Source organism: Engystomops pustulosus, chromosome 7 (assembly GCF_040894005.1).
Source record: "Engystomops pustulosus chromosome 7, aEngPut4.maternal, whole genome shotgun sequence".
NCBI lineage: Eukaryota > Metazoa > Chordata > Amphibia > Anura > Leptodactylidae > Engystomops > Engystomops pustulosus.
Window position 1 is genome coordinate 120,039,539 of NC_092417.1, and position 17,896 is coordinate 120,057,434.

Consider the following 17,896-nt stretch of genomic DNA (forward strand, 5'->3'; position numbering starts at 1 on the left):
CATTGGGTTAACTTGGTGGAGGCTGGGACCGAGTCTGTCCCTGGGGCTGGTCATATACTGCCGACGCCGAGGATTGCGGGGCCTACCTCGGTCCAGGTGTTTCAGGCCTACTATGCCTCCTCCTCCTCCCACCCCTCCTCCACCTCCTCCTCCGAACTACCATCCGTGGGCACGGCGCCATCAGTCGGTAGCTCTAGGCACAGCAGCAGTGCCGTCGCTAAGCGACAGCAGGCGGTGCTCGAACTGCTGAGCCTAGGCGATAAAAGGCACACCGCCCAAGAGCTATTACAGGGCATCACAGCGCAGACTGATCTGTGGCTGGCACCGCTGAACCTGAAGCCAGGCATGGTTGTGTGTGACAACGGCCGTAACCTGGTGGCGGCTCTGCAACTCGGCAGACTGACACATGTGCCATGCCTGGCCCATGTGTTAAATCTGATAGTTCAGCGTTTCCTCAAGACATACCCCAATCTGTCAGATTTGCTCACGAAGGTGCGCCGCATCTGTGCGCATTTCAGGAAGTCCAGCACAGATGCTACCACTCTCAGGGCAGCGCAGCGCCGCCTCCAACTGCCCGCTCACCGACTGTTGTGCGACGTGCCCACGAGGTGGAATTCAACACTGACCATGTTATCCAGAGTTTACCAGCAGCGCCGAGCCATTGTAGACTGCCAGATGTCAACTTCCACCAGAACTGGTAGTCAGGTCAGTCAGCTTCCTCAAGTCTACAATGAGGAGTGGATGTGGATGTCTGATATCTGTCAGGTGCTGAGTAACTTTGAGGAGTCAACACAGATGGTCAGTGGCGATGCCGCCATCATCAGCCTCACCACCCCGCTGCTTGGCCTGTTGAAAAACTCTCTGGTCAGCATGAAGTCGGAAGCTTTGCGCTCGTCACAAGAGACGGGGGAAGAAGATTCCCTTGTTGATAGCCAAAGCACCCTTAGGTCTGTTTCTCAGCGCATATCGGAGGAGGTGGAGGAGGATGAGGAGGAAGAGGAGGAGAATGTTGGCGAGACACAAGAGGGGACCATTGTTGAGTCCTTCACTGTTCAGCGTGTATGGGCAGAAGAAGAGGAGTTGGAGGAGTTGGAGGAGGAGGAAATGGACAGTCAGGCCAGTGAGGGGAGTGAATTCTTACGCGTTGGTACTCTGGCGCATATGGCAGATTTCATGCTAGGCTGCCTATCCCGTGACCCTCGCGTTCAAAGAATTTATTCCGGCACCGATTACTGGGTGTTCACTCTCCTGGACCCACGGTACAAGCAAAATCTTTCCACTCTCATCCCTCCAGAGGAAAGGAGTGTGAGAATGCATGAATACCAGCAGGCCCTGGTGCACAAGCTGAAACAGTATTTCCCTTCTGACAGCGCTAGCGGCAGAGTGCGTAGTTCTGCGGGACAAGTAGCGAGGGAGAGTAGGCGAGCAGGCAGCTTGTCCAGCACTGGCAAGGGTACGCTTTACAAGGCTTTTGCCAGCTTTATGTCACCCCAGCAAGACACTGTCACCTGTCCCCAGTCTCGGCAGAGTAGGGCTGATCTTTACAGAAAGATGGTGAGGGAGTACGTAGCTGACCATACCATCGTCCTAAATGATCACACAGCTCCCTACAACTACTGGGTTTCAAAGCTGGACATGTGGCACGAACTGGCGCTGTACGCCTTGGAGGTTCTTGCCTGCCCTGCCGCTAGCGTCTTGTCCGAGCGGGTTTTCAGTGCAGCTGGTGGCATCATCACCGATAAGCGTACACGCCTGTCGACTGACAGCGCTGACAGGCTGACGCTTATTAAGATGAATAAAGCCTGGATTTCTCATAATTTCCAATCTCCACCAGGTGAAGGAAGCTCAACCTGAATAATTGATCCACTCCTCCTCCTCCTCATTTTCCTCCTTCTCCTCCTCTTTGTACAGTAAAGCAGAGGAAACTGGCTATTTTTTGACAGGGCCCACTGGCTCTAGCTATAGTACTTTATGCATTTAATTTTTCTGGAGGGCCACCGACCCGGTCCTCTGTTTTAAACAATTTTTGGGAGTGCCACATACAGGCACTCAATCTATTCAATTTTTCTGGAGGGCCACCGACCCGTTCCTCTGTTTTAAACAATTTTTGGGAGTGCCACATACAGGCACTCAATCTATTCAATTTTTCTGGAGGGCCACCTACCTGCTCCTCTGGTTTGAAAACTTTTTGGGACTGCCACATACAGGCACTCAATCGATTCCATTTTTCTGGAGGGCCACCTACCTGCTCCTCTGGTTAGAAAACTTTTTGGGACTGCCACATACAGGCACTCAATCTATTCTATTTTTCTGGAGGGCCACCTACCTGCTCCTCTGGTTTGAAAACTTTTTGGGACTGCCACATACAGGCACTCAATCTATTCAATTTTTCTGGAGGGCCACCTACCTGCTCCTCTGGTTTGAAAAATTTTTGGGACTGCCACATACAGGCACTATCCAAATTAAATTGTCTCCATAGCAGCCTCCACACGTTGTCTCCATTGCTACCTCCAAAAGTCGTCCATATAGCTGCCTCCATACATCGTCCCTTTATCAAACGAGGTGTGTCAGGCAGAAATTTGGGTTGTTTTCATGGATTCCACATCAAAGTTGTTAACTTTGTCGCCACCCAGCTGTGTTATCCACAAAATATACTAATAAACTTTTATCATTTACCAATATTATTTCAGCGCTTCTTGCGCAGCTGTTTACATTCCCCTCACCCGCCATATCCCAAACTTATAAGAACGCTACTACACTTGATCTTATACAAAAGGTTCTTAGAAGTGCTGTTTGGGGAGTAGCCTAGAGACAGGGGCTTGGATTGGCGAAAGCTCGCCAGGCTGCGGAGCGCCAGCTCCATCCCAAGATCCAACTAACATAGTTTTAACTGCAGCACCTTTAATCTACTACTAGTTCACTGCCTCCATACATGGTCCCCTTATCAAACGAGCTGTGTCAGGCAGAATTTTGGGTTGTTTTCATGGCTTCCATGTTAACTTTGTCGCCACCCTGCTGTGTAATCCACAAAATATACTGGCAAACTTTTATCATGTACCGATATTATTTGAGCGCTTCTTGCTCACCTCCTTTGGTTCCTCTCTGACACCCATTGGTTTGAAGCCTGAGTCCATTTAGGGTATGTCGCCATGACACTCTCTAGCCTGCTGCCGCTGCCTCTGCATGCCGTCCCCTATAGTGTCAGGGTCAATTATTGGATGTTTTAGATGCTATCTAGCTTCATTCTGTCACTCTGTCATGGCCATGCTGTTGCCCATAATTTTGGCATAATGGTGCGATTAAGCAGCCTCAGAGGCATCCATGCATGCTGCCCCTGCTGTTTCCTGTCCATTTCCGTGGTGTTTCCATCCTTTTCTGAGGTTCCCAGGTGTTTGGCCAAGCTTCCCTGTGCAGAGCCTTGGTCCCCTTGAAAAATGCTCGAGTCTCCCATTGACTTCAATGGGGCTCGTTATTCGAGACGAGCACTCGAGCATCGGGAAAAGTTCGTCTCGAATAACGAGTACCCGAGCATTTTAGTGCTCGCTCATCTCTACTACTAACATAAATTACAATGTGTCACAAGAAAAAAAGATCTCAAAATCACTTTCATAAGCCTTCAAAGGTAATATTTCTGGGGAAAAATAGGGCTGAGCTTTAAGGTACAAACTGGAATCCTCTCTTAAGAGATTGATAGGGATGTTATCATAATATAATAACCCCTACACGCACATGATCAGAACATCGCTGGTTCAAGTTTGTATACAGTAAAAAAGGTTAAAAAAAGATAAAAACATGAAAAGATATATATGGTATAAAAAACACAAATACACTAAAAACCCACATATTTGTTATCACTGTGTCCGTATTAATCTGTATAATGAAACAGAATCCTTATTGGCCCCATATGGTGAAAGCTGCAAAAGTAAAAGCTGAAAAACTTTCAGAAAAAAGATTATTTTTTACTGAATATCCTTAAAAAAATATTCTTAATAGTGATAAAAAATATTTTATGCACTCCAAAATAAGACGATCAAAAAGAAGAACTCTGCTTGCAAAAAATAACTATATATAACTATATTTGTCAGCTAAAAAATAAAAGCTTATGTCTCTGAAAATATGGCAATTTGGAGAAATTTACAAGATTTTCTCCAAATTAGTTTTTAAAGTATCTCTGTAATTGTGGTGATCCATAGTATAAAAATAACAATTCATTTTTATGGTATGGTTTTCGGCCAAAAATATAGCAACAAATCTTACTAAAAATTTGATGATTTTCATTTCCTTCATCAACAAAGTCAATAAAATCTCATCAATTAGCTATAGATGCCCAAAAATTATGTACCAGAAAAGTACATCTCATGTGGCAAATAATAAACCCCTATATGTCCACATCAAAGAAATAAAAAAATGATAGCCTGTACAATTTGACAATGCAAATCTTCTCTGGATAATGCTCCTTCCATTTTATGCCCAGCCCATACAGCTATTGGTGCACTCTGCAGAAATGGGGTATCAAACTTTGTGGAGCTTTTTGTCATTTAATCCATTTTGAGTGTTTAATTTTCTGCCAAAAATTAATTTATTGTCCAAAAATATTGGAATTTGTAGACTGCACCTCCATATTGTATTAATTTGCTAAACACTTAAAGGGTTAACTTATTTCTTAACAGTGCTTTTTCATATGTTGAGGGGTGTAATTTTCATGATAAATTACGAGTTTTGCTATTCTTTAGGTCTCTCACAGTCAATTGAAAGTTAAGCAGGTCTCTCCATAAACAAGAATTTAGAACTTTGAAAACACAAAAGAAATCATCCAAATTTTAAAACTAATTTATCAAAAATCCTGGATATGTTAAAGCGTTCCAAAGATAAACCATTTATAGTGACACCAGGCAGATTTTAAAAATGTGGCTGTGTCCTGAAGAGATTAAAGGAGTACACAAACACTTATACAAATCCATCTGATATCATGGAACTTTAAGGGTTTTGGGGTTCTCATCAGTCTGTTTAGTATTATCCAGCCAAACACTGAACAACTTGAATATGCCTTTCTTCAAAACTGGAATATCATGTGATTTTAAAATATTGGTATTTAATATTTCATGCTGTGTATTGGTAAGCGGAAAAAAAAAATTCTAAATGCAGTGTAATTGGTGAAAAAACGCATTTGCGCCGTATTCTTGTGGGCTTGGATTTTTTTTAGCATTTCACTGTACACCCCAAATGACATGTCTACTTTATTTTTTGGGTCGGTAGGATTAAGGGGATACAAAATTTGTATAGGGTTTATAATGTTTTCATAGATTTTTAGAAAAATTAAAACCTCCTGTAAAAATTTATTTTTTTTGGGGGGGGGGGGGGATTTTGCCATTTTCTGGTGCTGATAACTTTTTTATACTTTGGTATACGGAGTTGTTGTTTTTTGTAACTTTTGATGACATTTTCAAGGTTATCATTTTTAGGGCTGTACTGTACCTTTTGATCACTTTTTCTAGAATTTTTTTTTTTTTTTAAATGACTTTGGGCGCTATTTTCTGTTACGGGGTTAAACGCAGTGAAAAACCATTATTATATTTTGATTGGGCATTTTCGGATGTGTCAATACCTAATGTGTTTATTATTTTTACTGTTTATTTATATTTATATCAGTTCTAGGGAAAGGTGGGTGATTTGAATTTTTATGTTCTTTTATTTTTTAATTTTTTAAAAATTTTTAAACTTTTCTATTATTACTATTGTTCAGACTCCCTAGGGTACTTTAACCCTAGGTTGTCCGATCGATCCTAACTAGAGATGAGCGAGCACTAAAATGCTCAAGTGCTCGTTATTCGAGACGAACTTTTCCAGATGCTCGAGTGCTCGTCTCGAATAACGAGCCCCATTGAAGTCAATGGGAGACTCGAGCATTTTTCAAAGGGACCATGGTTCGGGAATAAAATGTGTTAATTAATTGAAAAAGAATGTCTTCTGATAAGTTAGCAGATGTATACAAACATCTGCAATCTATTCTTCACTGTTCCGCGCGTATATTATCTCCCGACAAGTTAGCAGATGTGAAGAACAGTGAAGAATAGGATCATTTAAGTGAAAAACACAGTGAAGAATAGATTGCAGATGTTCGGCACATCTGCTTACTTGTCGGGAGATACGCTGTCTCTGTGCCCCGCTGTCTCCGTGCCCCGCTGTCTCCGTGCCCCGCTGTCTCCGTGCCCCGCTGTCTCCGTGCCCCGCTGTCTCCGTGCCCCGATGTCTCCGTGCCCCAATGTCTCCGTGCCGCTCCCCGATGTCTCCGTGCAACGATGTCTCCGTGCGGCTCCCCGATGTCTCCGTGCCCCGATGTCTCCGTGCCCCGATGTCTCTGTGCCGCTCCGTGCCGCTGCCTGATGTCTCCGTGCTGCCGCTGCCCCATGTCTTCGTGCTGCCGCTGCCCCATGTCTTCGTGCTGCCGCTGCCCCATGTCTCCGTGCTGCTCCCCGGTGTCTCTGTGCTGCTCCCCGGTGTCTCTGTGCTGCTCCTCGTTGTCTCTGTCCTGCTCACCGTGTTCTGCAATGTGTTCTTCACACATATATATTGTTCTTCACATACTATTTTGTTCGCACCGTTCCGCGCGTATCTCCCGACAAGTAAGCAGATGTGCCGAACATCTGTAATCTATTCTTCACTGTGTTTTTCACTGTGTTTTTCACTTAAATGATCCTGTGGTCACTGTGTTCACTGTTTTTATTCTATTCTTCATTGTTCTTCACTGTGTTTTTTTAATTAAATGCTCGATCTCGAGCAGGGGAAATACTCGTCCGAGCAACGGGCCGTTTCGAGTACCTTAATACTCGAACGAGCATCAAGCTCGGACGAGAATACTCGCTCATCTCTAATCCTAACATATCCTGCCATACTAAGATATGGCAGTATATGGGGATTTTCCTCCTCATTCATTACAATGTGCTGATAGCACATTGTAATGAATGGGTTAACACGAAGCAGCCTCGGGTCTTCGGAAGACCCGAGGCTGTCACGGCGACGGATCTCCTCTCCCTGATGACGTCACGGGGAGTGATGATCCTCGGCAAGATGGCAGCGCCATGGCGGCTTTTTGAAGCCGCCGGCGGGTGTTACCGTTAATCTGGCATTCTGCTGTTATTCTGTTGACATGTTTTTCATACTTATACTTATTGACTACAGTGTCTGACCTGTATTATCCCTTACTCCATATCCAGCATCCTATATGTTCTGTTAGTGACAAACCACTTTTACATTTGTAAGGCATGCACTGATTTTAATATAAGTTTCCATTGTTCTGCTTTTTTATATTTAAATATATGTATAATAAAATGTATTGTCTATCACTCGTACTGAATATCTTCTTTATTTAGTTCAATAATTTTTTGGTATATAATTATGTGAGCATGGGATAAGTTTGCATCTTATATAGTGCCCATATCCCCTGCTTTGCTATCTTTTTGGGGGTTTACGGTAAGCCTTTGCTGCAATATGCAGCAAAGACTTAACAGCTATGGAGAGGGCTCAGCCCGTGAGGTTTGGAGGAGCCAAAAAAGGGGGATCACCTCCCTGGTCATGGGAGAGATGCAGCCAAGGAGCTCCGGAATGCTGTAGCAGAATGTAAAGAATGTAAATGATACCAACCATCCAATATTTAATACAACTTATCTGATCGTCCTCTATTTTTTATAGACAATTTGTGGGGATTTATCACCGCTTTTTCCAGTTTTTTTTACTTTTTTTTCCTGTTTTAGAAAAAGAAAAAGCTATAACCACTTATAGTGGCACAGGGCAGATGTGAAAAATGGGGCTGTGTCCTTGAATCTGCAGGGAAACCCTCAAACAAATCCATTTGATATTATGAAATATTTTAATCATTGTGAGTTTTGGGGTTCTCTCATCCATCTATTTAATACTATCCAGCAAAACAACTGAAAAACTCGAACATGCTTTTCTTCAAAACTGGAATATTGTAAGGTGCACCACATCAGAACCTATGCCTCTTAACCAACTTGGCACATCTCACTCCAGTGATTCTGTTATTCAGACTAACATATAAAACACATGATCCCTAAGCTTATTATTTATAAGAATAGCTTCAAGTAAAATACCAACATCTCTTTGTGAGCACATGAGAGCACATAGGTTGATGTCAGCAGGGTCAGGTAATTTATCTATCCTTATCTTGTTTAAATGCATACACACTTGTTCTTGTGCTACCAAAGTAATATGTATAGGCTGGAAAGGGTATTGTTATATAATATTTCTTCTGCTGTGGGAACATTGGCCAAGAGAACATATTTAAGAAGACTGCTTTTGCCGTTATCTCCACAAAGCCATACTCCAGTCCATCATTGTTGTGCACTATTATCAGATTTCATTTTTTTCTACGTATGTACTTGAAAATATTGTGATATTAGACTTAAGAACTGTTTTCCATGGATAGTAAGTGTACATCTTTTTATTTTCCACATTTTTATTACATTTTTTTAAATGTATTTATTTTTTTGAATTAAATTATCATTGCTATAGCTTTTAGTTAGGTAACATTTTTTAAAATTGTTATAGCTATGTACAAATGAAATGTACACAAAATAGGCCATGTCTATCTTAAGGGGTTGTTCACCTTTAAAATAATTATAGCTTAGAGCAGATAGTGTTATGATTTTTTTCTGTAATTTATCTTCCTCCACTCCTACATAGATGCTCCATTGGTTCCCATACCTGCCTTTGTTTGATTACTTGAGCACTAAAGTTACACCAAATTGACAGTACATAACTGCTGCAACCAATGACTAGGGGTCTAAATTTTCTATGAATCTTGATAGAAAAAGAATCATCTTTATGGATTTAAATTAGCAAAAGAGGAGAAAAGAATTGTTACTATTTTAAAACTGTAGACAGCAACAGTTTTTTCGAATTTGGAAGTGCAGACTACCCAAAGTGGCTGAAAAACTTACCGTTCAGCCAATGTCATCGGATACAAAAAAATTGTACAAACCAGGAGGATTAAGAAAGGCAATTATCTATTTTAAAAAAAGAGGTTTTATGAAAAAAAATACCCCAGGAGATTTATTAAACAAGCTGATAAAAAATATGCTGATAAAACACAAATTAAATGCTTAAAATCTGTAGACAAATCCTGTAAATAATTGGATAAGGTGAAATGTTTGTTGAATTTTATTACCGCAAAAATCAGAGCTACCCTTTCCATGCATTGGGAGAGACCCCATTCTTCGGGGCATACTCCCGAAGCAACCCATGATCACATTTAGGAAGGCTACAATAATCAAAAACATGATAGCACCTAGCTGACTCAGAACAAACACAAACCAACAATGAGAATGCATTTGGGGTCAGCAAATGCAGAGATAAATTATTACTTTGTTGTGATACCATCAATAACGGGGCTAAAACGTTCACATCCAAAAGTACTGGTGAAGTGTTTACAATCAAAAGTATCCAGTTTCATGATCTACCTGGTTGACTGTTCGTGTGGCCAGCAGTATGAAGGCCGCACGATACAGTCACTTAGAATGAGACAAAATGGGCACCGGCATAGAACTGAAATCGGTTTCCTTAAGCAAAGCCTTTCAAAACATGAGGGTAATTTTGACTTTATTATTTTTATGCTCTTTTATTGTAAAAGCACACACATATAAATAATTATATATATATATATATATATATATATATATATATATATATATATATATATATTATTCATGTTTTTTTTAAGAATCCCCTGTCATTATTGCCCTGTTTTTGATACTCCAAGTCACAATTGGTGCCAAAACCGATAATAGTTTTTTGTTTTTTTTTTCTGGTGGGGCGGTTGACCTGAGCCAAGTCCCAAATTTCTGAATGTGGTTCGGATCTGCTCAAAATTATTTAAGCTTAAATTAAGTGTCCTTTTAAAGTAACAATATGTTACTACTACTACTACTTTGTTTTCTTTTCATAGAGACTCAGTTACAATATTTTGTATTAGTGAACAGGGAACATATACAAAAGCTTAAAATGTAAAACATTTAACATTTAAAAATTGTTATACTGTAACTATGACTACAGACGGTCCCCTACTTGAGAACACCTGACTTACATACGACCCCTAGTTACAAACGGAACTCTGGATTTTGGTAATTTGCTGTACTTTAGTACTAGGCTAGAATAAACAGCTATAGCAGTTATCACAGGCTTCTGTTATGAAGCTTCACTATTAATCCTGGTTCTTATGACAATCCAACATTTTTAAAATCCAATTGTCACAAAGACTGAAAACATTTTGACTGGGGTTACAATAATAAAGTATACAGCTCCAACTTACATACAAACCTGCAAAACTTACCTTGTGCGTAACCCAGGGACTGCCTGTATGTCTACAGCACACAGTCCAAAAGACTATGAGAACACCAAGTTCAAAAATGTAACTGGCAAGAGTGAAGCATACTGATGATGCAGAAGGAATCTTTGGTGTCAGGATCGGTTGAGCAGCATTTTTGTAAATGAGTTTTCCTTAAAACTAGCTGATCAATTCAAGTCTTATAATCCATGTGATTTGTTTGTTATGTAGGCTTTGAGATGTTGATAATCTCATTTTCAAAACATGCATGAAATTAGCTTTCCCCAACTAAATATATTTTCATATACTGACATTAGAAAGCCTTGCAGCTACCCCTACACTTTCCTTTTCCATGCCTGAAAACTTAAACATTCAGTGTCTAAAGATGGATGCACATGGATACTGCTGTCAGCATGTGCTTAGGGGAAATACACATGATAGAGACCTCTGTACAGGAGAAAGAACAGAAAGGAACGGAAATGGGAGGGTAACAGGGAAAAGTTCTCTCCTGGCTTAATTTCCTCACTTCATTGAAGATGCTGATTTGCATAATTAAAATAAATTTATTTCAGTTGTGCAGTTGAGCACAGAGTACACAAAACCCCCCCAGCAAATAAATATCAATAGTTCAGCACCTTGCACTTGATTTTCAGAAGACATTCTCTGCCATTTGGTATTTTAGTTGTCTGCTTCATCTATAGGCCAGCCTCTCAGGGACTGCAGGGCAACAGGAACTGAGGTTGAGCGGGAGGCATTGGGTGTTGAAACTGGACATATGCTTACTTTAATTTAAATGAAGATGAAGATTTCTCTGCCTTCAAATTAAACATTTCCTTTACAAAGGCATGCTTATGATGCAAGGCCATGCAGTAGATTTATCTTAATTTTTGCCTAATATATAAGATTGAAAAAGTAATTTAAGGGCTTTGTGCATTATTTGCAACTTTTCTCTATTTGCACTTCAACTTGTTGTGCACACGTCTGTTGTGCTGAGGAAGAAACAGGAAAATTACCCTTGAGACTTTCTTGTGAAAAAAATATGACTTTTATTAAGAAATAACACACCAGACAAACATGTAATCCCAACAAGGCCAAGGAAAAAACAATTAAAGTACATCTACCATGAAAATAAAGCAACATATCCAGGGAAACTTACTTATAGATCCAGCCAATGTGTCTGTGTTAATTCTCTTACATTTTTAGATACGAAATACAATAACAAATATAAGAAGATTACTGCAGTCACAGTGCCTGGATCTATGAGTAAGTGTCCCTGGTTTAGCATGCTTGATTGTGATGGTAGATTTCCTTAAAAACTATTTAGACTCAGAAAAAAGCCAAAAGTGACTGAAAAAATAAAATGAGAAAAGATAAATCTCCCCAAAAGTGTTTACACTAAATGTGACCAGGACCTGATTGTCTCCTTCCTAAAATAAAGACACTTAGAAGAGCAATATCTACCATAAGGGGAAAAACTAAATTCACATCATGCAAACGAAAGTGGTATTTTTACTGTATGTAAAATATTTTTAGCACTGACAACATTTATTTTTCACATAAAATGTTAACTTTTCTGAAAAGACCTAGGTTTTCCTTGCTGCCAGTATGGTTTTGAAAACCTTTTGTTGAGTTTATCAGTTTTGAGTATAGTAAAAAGGAATTCAAATACATCAGCAGTAAATGTCAAATGTCGTTTTATACATGACACCTCTTTGCTTATCACTCTGAAAGAGTAAATTATAAATCTTTTTTAATAAGAAATGCATTCATGTGAAGTTGTGCAGCACTTGAAGCTGTTTTGGGAAAGAACTAGTTATTTTCCATCAGGTAATCCATGAAAGCAAAGGATAAATTTACTGGTACTAGTGACTTTAGAAGAAGCAGCTTTTGCTCTTTATGAGAATAAGCAAAAGTGCAAAAGAAATATCAAATATGTTGCAAGAGATATATAAAGTACAGAGTTCAGGAGGCTATGACAAGATGGCATATCTACTACTTTTTAACCTGTCATTTTTCCCTAGAGGGATCCAACCATATTCTATCCAAACATTTATAAAGATGTAACCGTTCTTTTAGAATATATTTAAATATATTTCTTAGTGACTTGTAAGAATATCTGATTTAACCCTTTAACGGCCCATAACATTATAGCAAGTCACGCATGTGGAGCATGGGCTCCCGGGCTAAACCCTCTCCATAGCCGTTAAGTCTTTGCTGCAAATCGCAGCAAAGACTTATTGGTACACCCGTGATTGGTGCTAGCACTGATCGGGGTTATTATGCTGCACAATGCCACCTGCGAACAGCTTCAAAAAGATGGCAGCACATGGGTGCCACCATTTTGTTGAAGATTGTTGCTCCCCGTGACGTCATCGGGGAGCGGCAAATGCCATGACAGCCTCAGGTTTTCTGAAGACCCAAGGCTGTCATGGCAAGTCTCGTTTTAATCTATTGATGACAGTTTGCGATCCGCACATTATAATGAATTAGGAGGAAAATCCCCATATACTGCCATACTGTAGTATGGCATTATATGGTAGGATCGATCAGACAACCTAGGGTTAAAGTACCCTAGGTGGTCTGAAAAATAGTTAAAGTAAAAATGAAAGAAGTTAAAATATCAAAATATAATAACAGTTTTTCACTGGGTTTAAACCCATAATTAGAGATGAGCGAACACTAAAATGCTCGGGTACTCGTTATTCGAGACGAACTTTTCCCGATGCTCGAGTGCTCGTCTCGAATAACGAACCCCATTGAAGTCAATGGGAGACTCGAGCATTTTTCAAGGGGACCAAGGCTCTGCACAGGGAAGCTTGGCCAAACACCTGGGAACCTCAGAAAAGGATGGAAACACCACGGAAATGGACAGGAAACAGCAGGGGCAGCATGCATGGATGCCTCTGAGGCTGCATAATCGCAACATTATGCCAAAATTATGGGCAACAGCATGGCCATGACAGAGTGACAGAATGAAGCTAGATAGCATCTAAAACATCCAATAATTGACCCTGACACTATAGGGGACGGCATGCAGAGGCAGCGGCAGCAGGCTAGAGAGTGTCATGGCGACATACCCTAAATGGACTCAGGCTTCAAACCAATGGGTGTCAGAGAGGAACCAAAGGAGGTGAGCAAGAAGCGCTCAAATAATATCGGTACATGATAAAAGTTTGCCAGTATATTTTGTGGATTACACAGCAGGGTGGCGACAAAGTTAACATGGAAGCCATGAAAACAACCCAAAATTCTGCCTGACACAGCTCGTTTGATAAGGGGACCATGTATGGAGGCAGTGAACTAGTAGTAGATTAAAGGTGCTGCAGTTAAAACTATGTTAGTTGGATCTTGACATGGAGCTGGCGCTCCGCTGCCAGGCGAGCTTTCGCCAATCCAAGCCCCTGTCTATAGGCTACTCCCCAAACAGCACTTCTAAGAACCTTTTGTATAAGATCAAGTGTAGTAGCGTTCTTATAAGTTTAGGATATGGCGGGTGAGGGGAATGTAAACAGCTGCGCAAGAAGCGCTGAAATAATATCGGTAAATGATAAAAGTTTGCCAGTATTTTTTGTGGATTACACAGCAGGGTGGCGACAAAGTTAACAAGTTTGTTGTGGAAGCCATGAAAACAACCCAAAATTCTGCCTGACACAGCTCGTTTGATAAGGGGACCATGTATGCTTACAGTTCATGCCAGTCGCTGCACTGGCTGCCAGTCTCCTTTCGAATACAGTTTAAAATAATAATAACCCTCATCCATAAAGCTCTGTATAATGCTGCACCCCCCTACCTCTCCTCTCTTATCTCAGTCTATCGCCCAACCCGTGCTCTTAGATCCGCCAGTGATCTTAGATTAACCTCTACCCTAGTGCGGACCTCCCACTCGCGTCTCCAAGACTTCTCTAGAGCTGCACCAATTCTATGGAATGCTCTGCCCCGGACTATCAGACTAATACCTAACCTCCAAAGTTTCAAACGTGCTCTTAAAACCCATTTCTTTAGGCAAGCCTATAACACTCATTAACTGCATGAAGTTTTAACTCTTCTACTAACCCGTCCTGTGTCGTCCTCCCATCTGTTATCCAGCAACCAACAGGCACCAGACTTCTCTGCAGTCCCATTCACCCTGGACCTGGTATATAAGATGACGGCTGAGTGGTTCAAGCGACAGCAATTCCATTTATTATATTTTGTTCTATTCCCTAAGAAGAATGGCTTGACCATTAAATATTCTTTTACCTCGTGTTACCCCATCATCTTCATAAACCGTAAGCTCTGGCGAGCAGGGACCTCACTCCTGTTGTTCCATACAAATGTTGTGCTCTGTTACATTACATTTGTATTTGTTTCCTATGATTTGTAAAGCGCTACAGAATATGATGACGCTATATAAATAAAGATTATTATTATTATTATTATGGAGGCAGTGAACTAGTAGTAGATTAAAGGTGCTGCAGTTAAAACTATGTTAGTTGGATCTTGGGATGGAGCTGGCGCTCTGCAGCCAGGCGAGCTTTCGCCAATCCAAGCCCCTGTCTCTAGGCTACTCCCCAAACAGCACTTCTAAGAACCTTTTGTATAAGATCAAGTGTAGTAGCGTTCTTATAAGTTTGGGATATGGCGGGTGAGGGGAATGTAAACAGCTGCGCAAGAAGCGCTGAAATAATATCGGTTAATCATAAAAGTTTGCCAGTATATTTTGTGGATAACACAGCAGGGTGGCGACAAAGTTAACAACTTTGATGTGGAATCCATGAAAACAACCCAAATTTCTGCCTGACACACCTCGTTTGATAAGGGGAGGATGTATGGAGGCAGCTATATGGACGACTTTTGGAGGTAGCAATGGAGACAACGTGTGGAGGCTGCTATGGAGACAATTTAATTTGGATAGTGCCTGTATGTGGCAGTCCCAAAAAGTTTTCAAACCAGAGGAGCAGGTAGGTGTCCCTCCAGAAAAATGGAATAGATTGAGTGCATGTATGTGGCAGTCCCAAAAAGTTTTCAAACCAGAGGAGCAGGTAGGTGGCCCTCCAGAAAAATGGAATAGATTGAGTGCCTGTATGTGGCAGTCCCAAAAAGTTTTCAAACCAGAGGAGCAGGTAGGTGTCCCTCCAGAAAAATGGAATAGATTGAGTGCCTGTATGTGGCAGTCCCAAAAATGTTTCAAACCAGAGGAGCAGGTAGGTGGCCCTCCAGTAAAATGGAATAGATTGAGTGCCTGTATGTGGCAGTCCCAAAAAGTTTTCAAACCAGAGGAGCAGGTAGGTGTCCCTCCAGAAGAATGGAATAGATTGAGTGCCTGTATGTGGCAGTCCCAAAAATTTTTCAAACCAGAGGAGCAGGTAGGTGGCCCTCCAGTAAAATGGAATAGATTGAGTGCCTGTATGTGGCAGTCCCAAAAATTTTTTAAAACAGAGGACCGGGTAGGTGGCCCTCCAGAAAAATGGAATAGATTGAGTGCCTGTATGTGGCACTCACAAAAATTGTTTCAAACAGAGGACCGGATAGGTGGCCCTCCAGAAAAATTAAATGCATAAAGTACTATAGCAAGAGCCAGTGGGCCCTGTCAAAAAATAGCCAGTTTCCTCTGCTTTACTGTACAAAGAGGAGGAGAAGGAGGAAAATGAGGAGGAGGAGGAGTGGATCAATTATTCAGGTTGAGCTTCCTTCACCTGGTGGAGATTGGAAATTCTGAGAAATCCAGCCTTTATTCATTTTAATAAGCGTCAGCCTGTCAGCGCTGTCAGTCGACAGGCGTGTACGCTTATCTGTGATGATGCCACCAGCTGCACTGAAAACCCGCTCGGACAAGACGCTAGCGGCAGGGCAGGCAAGAACCTCCAAGGCGTACAGCGCCAGTTCGTGCCACATGTCCAGCTTTGAAACCCAGTAGTTGTAGGGAGCTGTGTGATCATTTAGGACGATGGTATGGTCAGCTACGTACTCCCTCACCATCTTTCTGTAAAGATCAGCCCTACTCTGCCGAGACTGGGGACAGGTGACAGTGTCTTGCTGGGGTGACATAAAGCTGGCAAAAGCCTTGTAAAGCGTACCCTTGCCAGTGCTGGACAAGCTGCCTGCTCGCCTACTCTCCCTCGCTACTTGTCCCGCAGAACTACGCACTCTGCCGCTAGCGCTGTCAGAAGGGAAATACTGTTTCAGCTTGTGCACCAGGGCCTGCTGGTATTCATGCATTCTCACACTCCTTTCCTCTGCAGGGATGAGAGTGGAAAGATTTTGCTTGTACCGTGGGTCCAGGAGAGTGAACACCCAGTAATCGGTGCTGGAATAAATTCTTTGAACGCGAGGGTCACGGGATAGGCAGCCTAGCATGAAATCTGCCATATGCGCCAGAGTACCAACGCGTAAGAATTCACTCCCCTCACTGGCCTGACTGTCCATTTCCTCCTCCTCCAACTCCTCCAACTCCTCTTCTTCTGCCCATACACGCTGAACAGTGAAGGACTCAACAATGGTCCCCTCTTGTGTCTCGCCAACATTCTCCTCCTCTTCCTCCTCATCCTCCTCCACCTCCACCTCCTCCGATATGCGCTGAGAAACAGACCTGAGGGTGCTTTGGCTATCAACAAGGGAATCTTCTTCCCCCGTCTCTTGTGACGAGCGCAAAGCTTCCGACTTCATGCTGATCAGAGAGTTTTTCAACAGGCCAAGCAGCGGGATGGTGAGGCTGATGATGGCGGCATCGCCACTGACCATCTGTGTTGACTCCTCAAAGTTACTCAGCACCTGACAGATATCAGACATCCACGTCCACTCCTCATTGTAGACTTGAGGAAGCTGACTGACCTGACTACCAGTTCTGGTGGAAGTTGACATCTGGCAGTCTACAATCGCTCGGCGCTGCTGGTAAACTCTGGATAACATGGTCAGTGTTGAATTCCACCTCGTGGGCACGTCGCACAACAGTCGTGAGCAAATCGTGAGCAAATCAGACAGATTGGGGTATGTCTTGAGGAAACGCTGAACTATCAGATTTAACACATGGGCCAGGCATGGCACATGTGTCAGTCTGCCGAGTTGCAGAGCCGCCACCAGGTTACGGCCGTTGTCACACACAACCATGCCTGGCTTCAGGTTCAGCGGTGCCAGCCACAGATCAGTCTGCGCCGTGATGCCCTGTAATAGCTCTTGGGCGGTGTGCCTTTTATCGCCTAGGCTCAGCAGTTTGAGCACCGCCTGCTGTCGCTTAGCGACGGCACTGCTGCTGTGCCTAGAGCTACTGACTGATGGCGCCGTGCCCACGGATGGTAGTTCGGAGGAGGAGGTGGAGGAGGGGTGGGAGGAGGAGGAGGCATAGTAGGCCTGAAACACCTGGACCGAGGTAGGCCCCGCAATCCTCGGCGTCGGCAGTATATGACCAGCCGCAGGGTCAGACTCGCTCCCAGCCTCCACCAAGTTAACCCAATGTGCCGTCAGCGATATATAGTGGCCCTGCCCGGCAGCACTCGTCCACGTGTCCGTGGTCAGGTGGACCTTGTCAGAAACGGCGTTGGTCAGGGCACGGATGATGTTGTCTGACACGTGCTGGTGCAG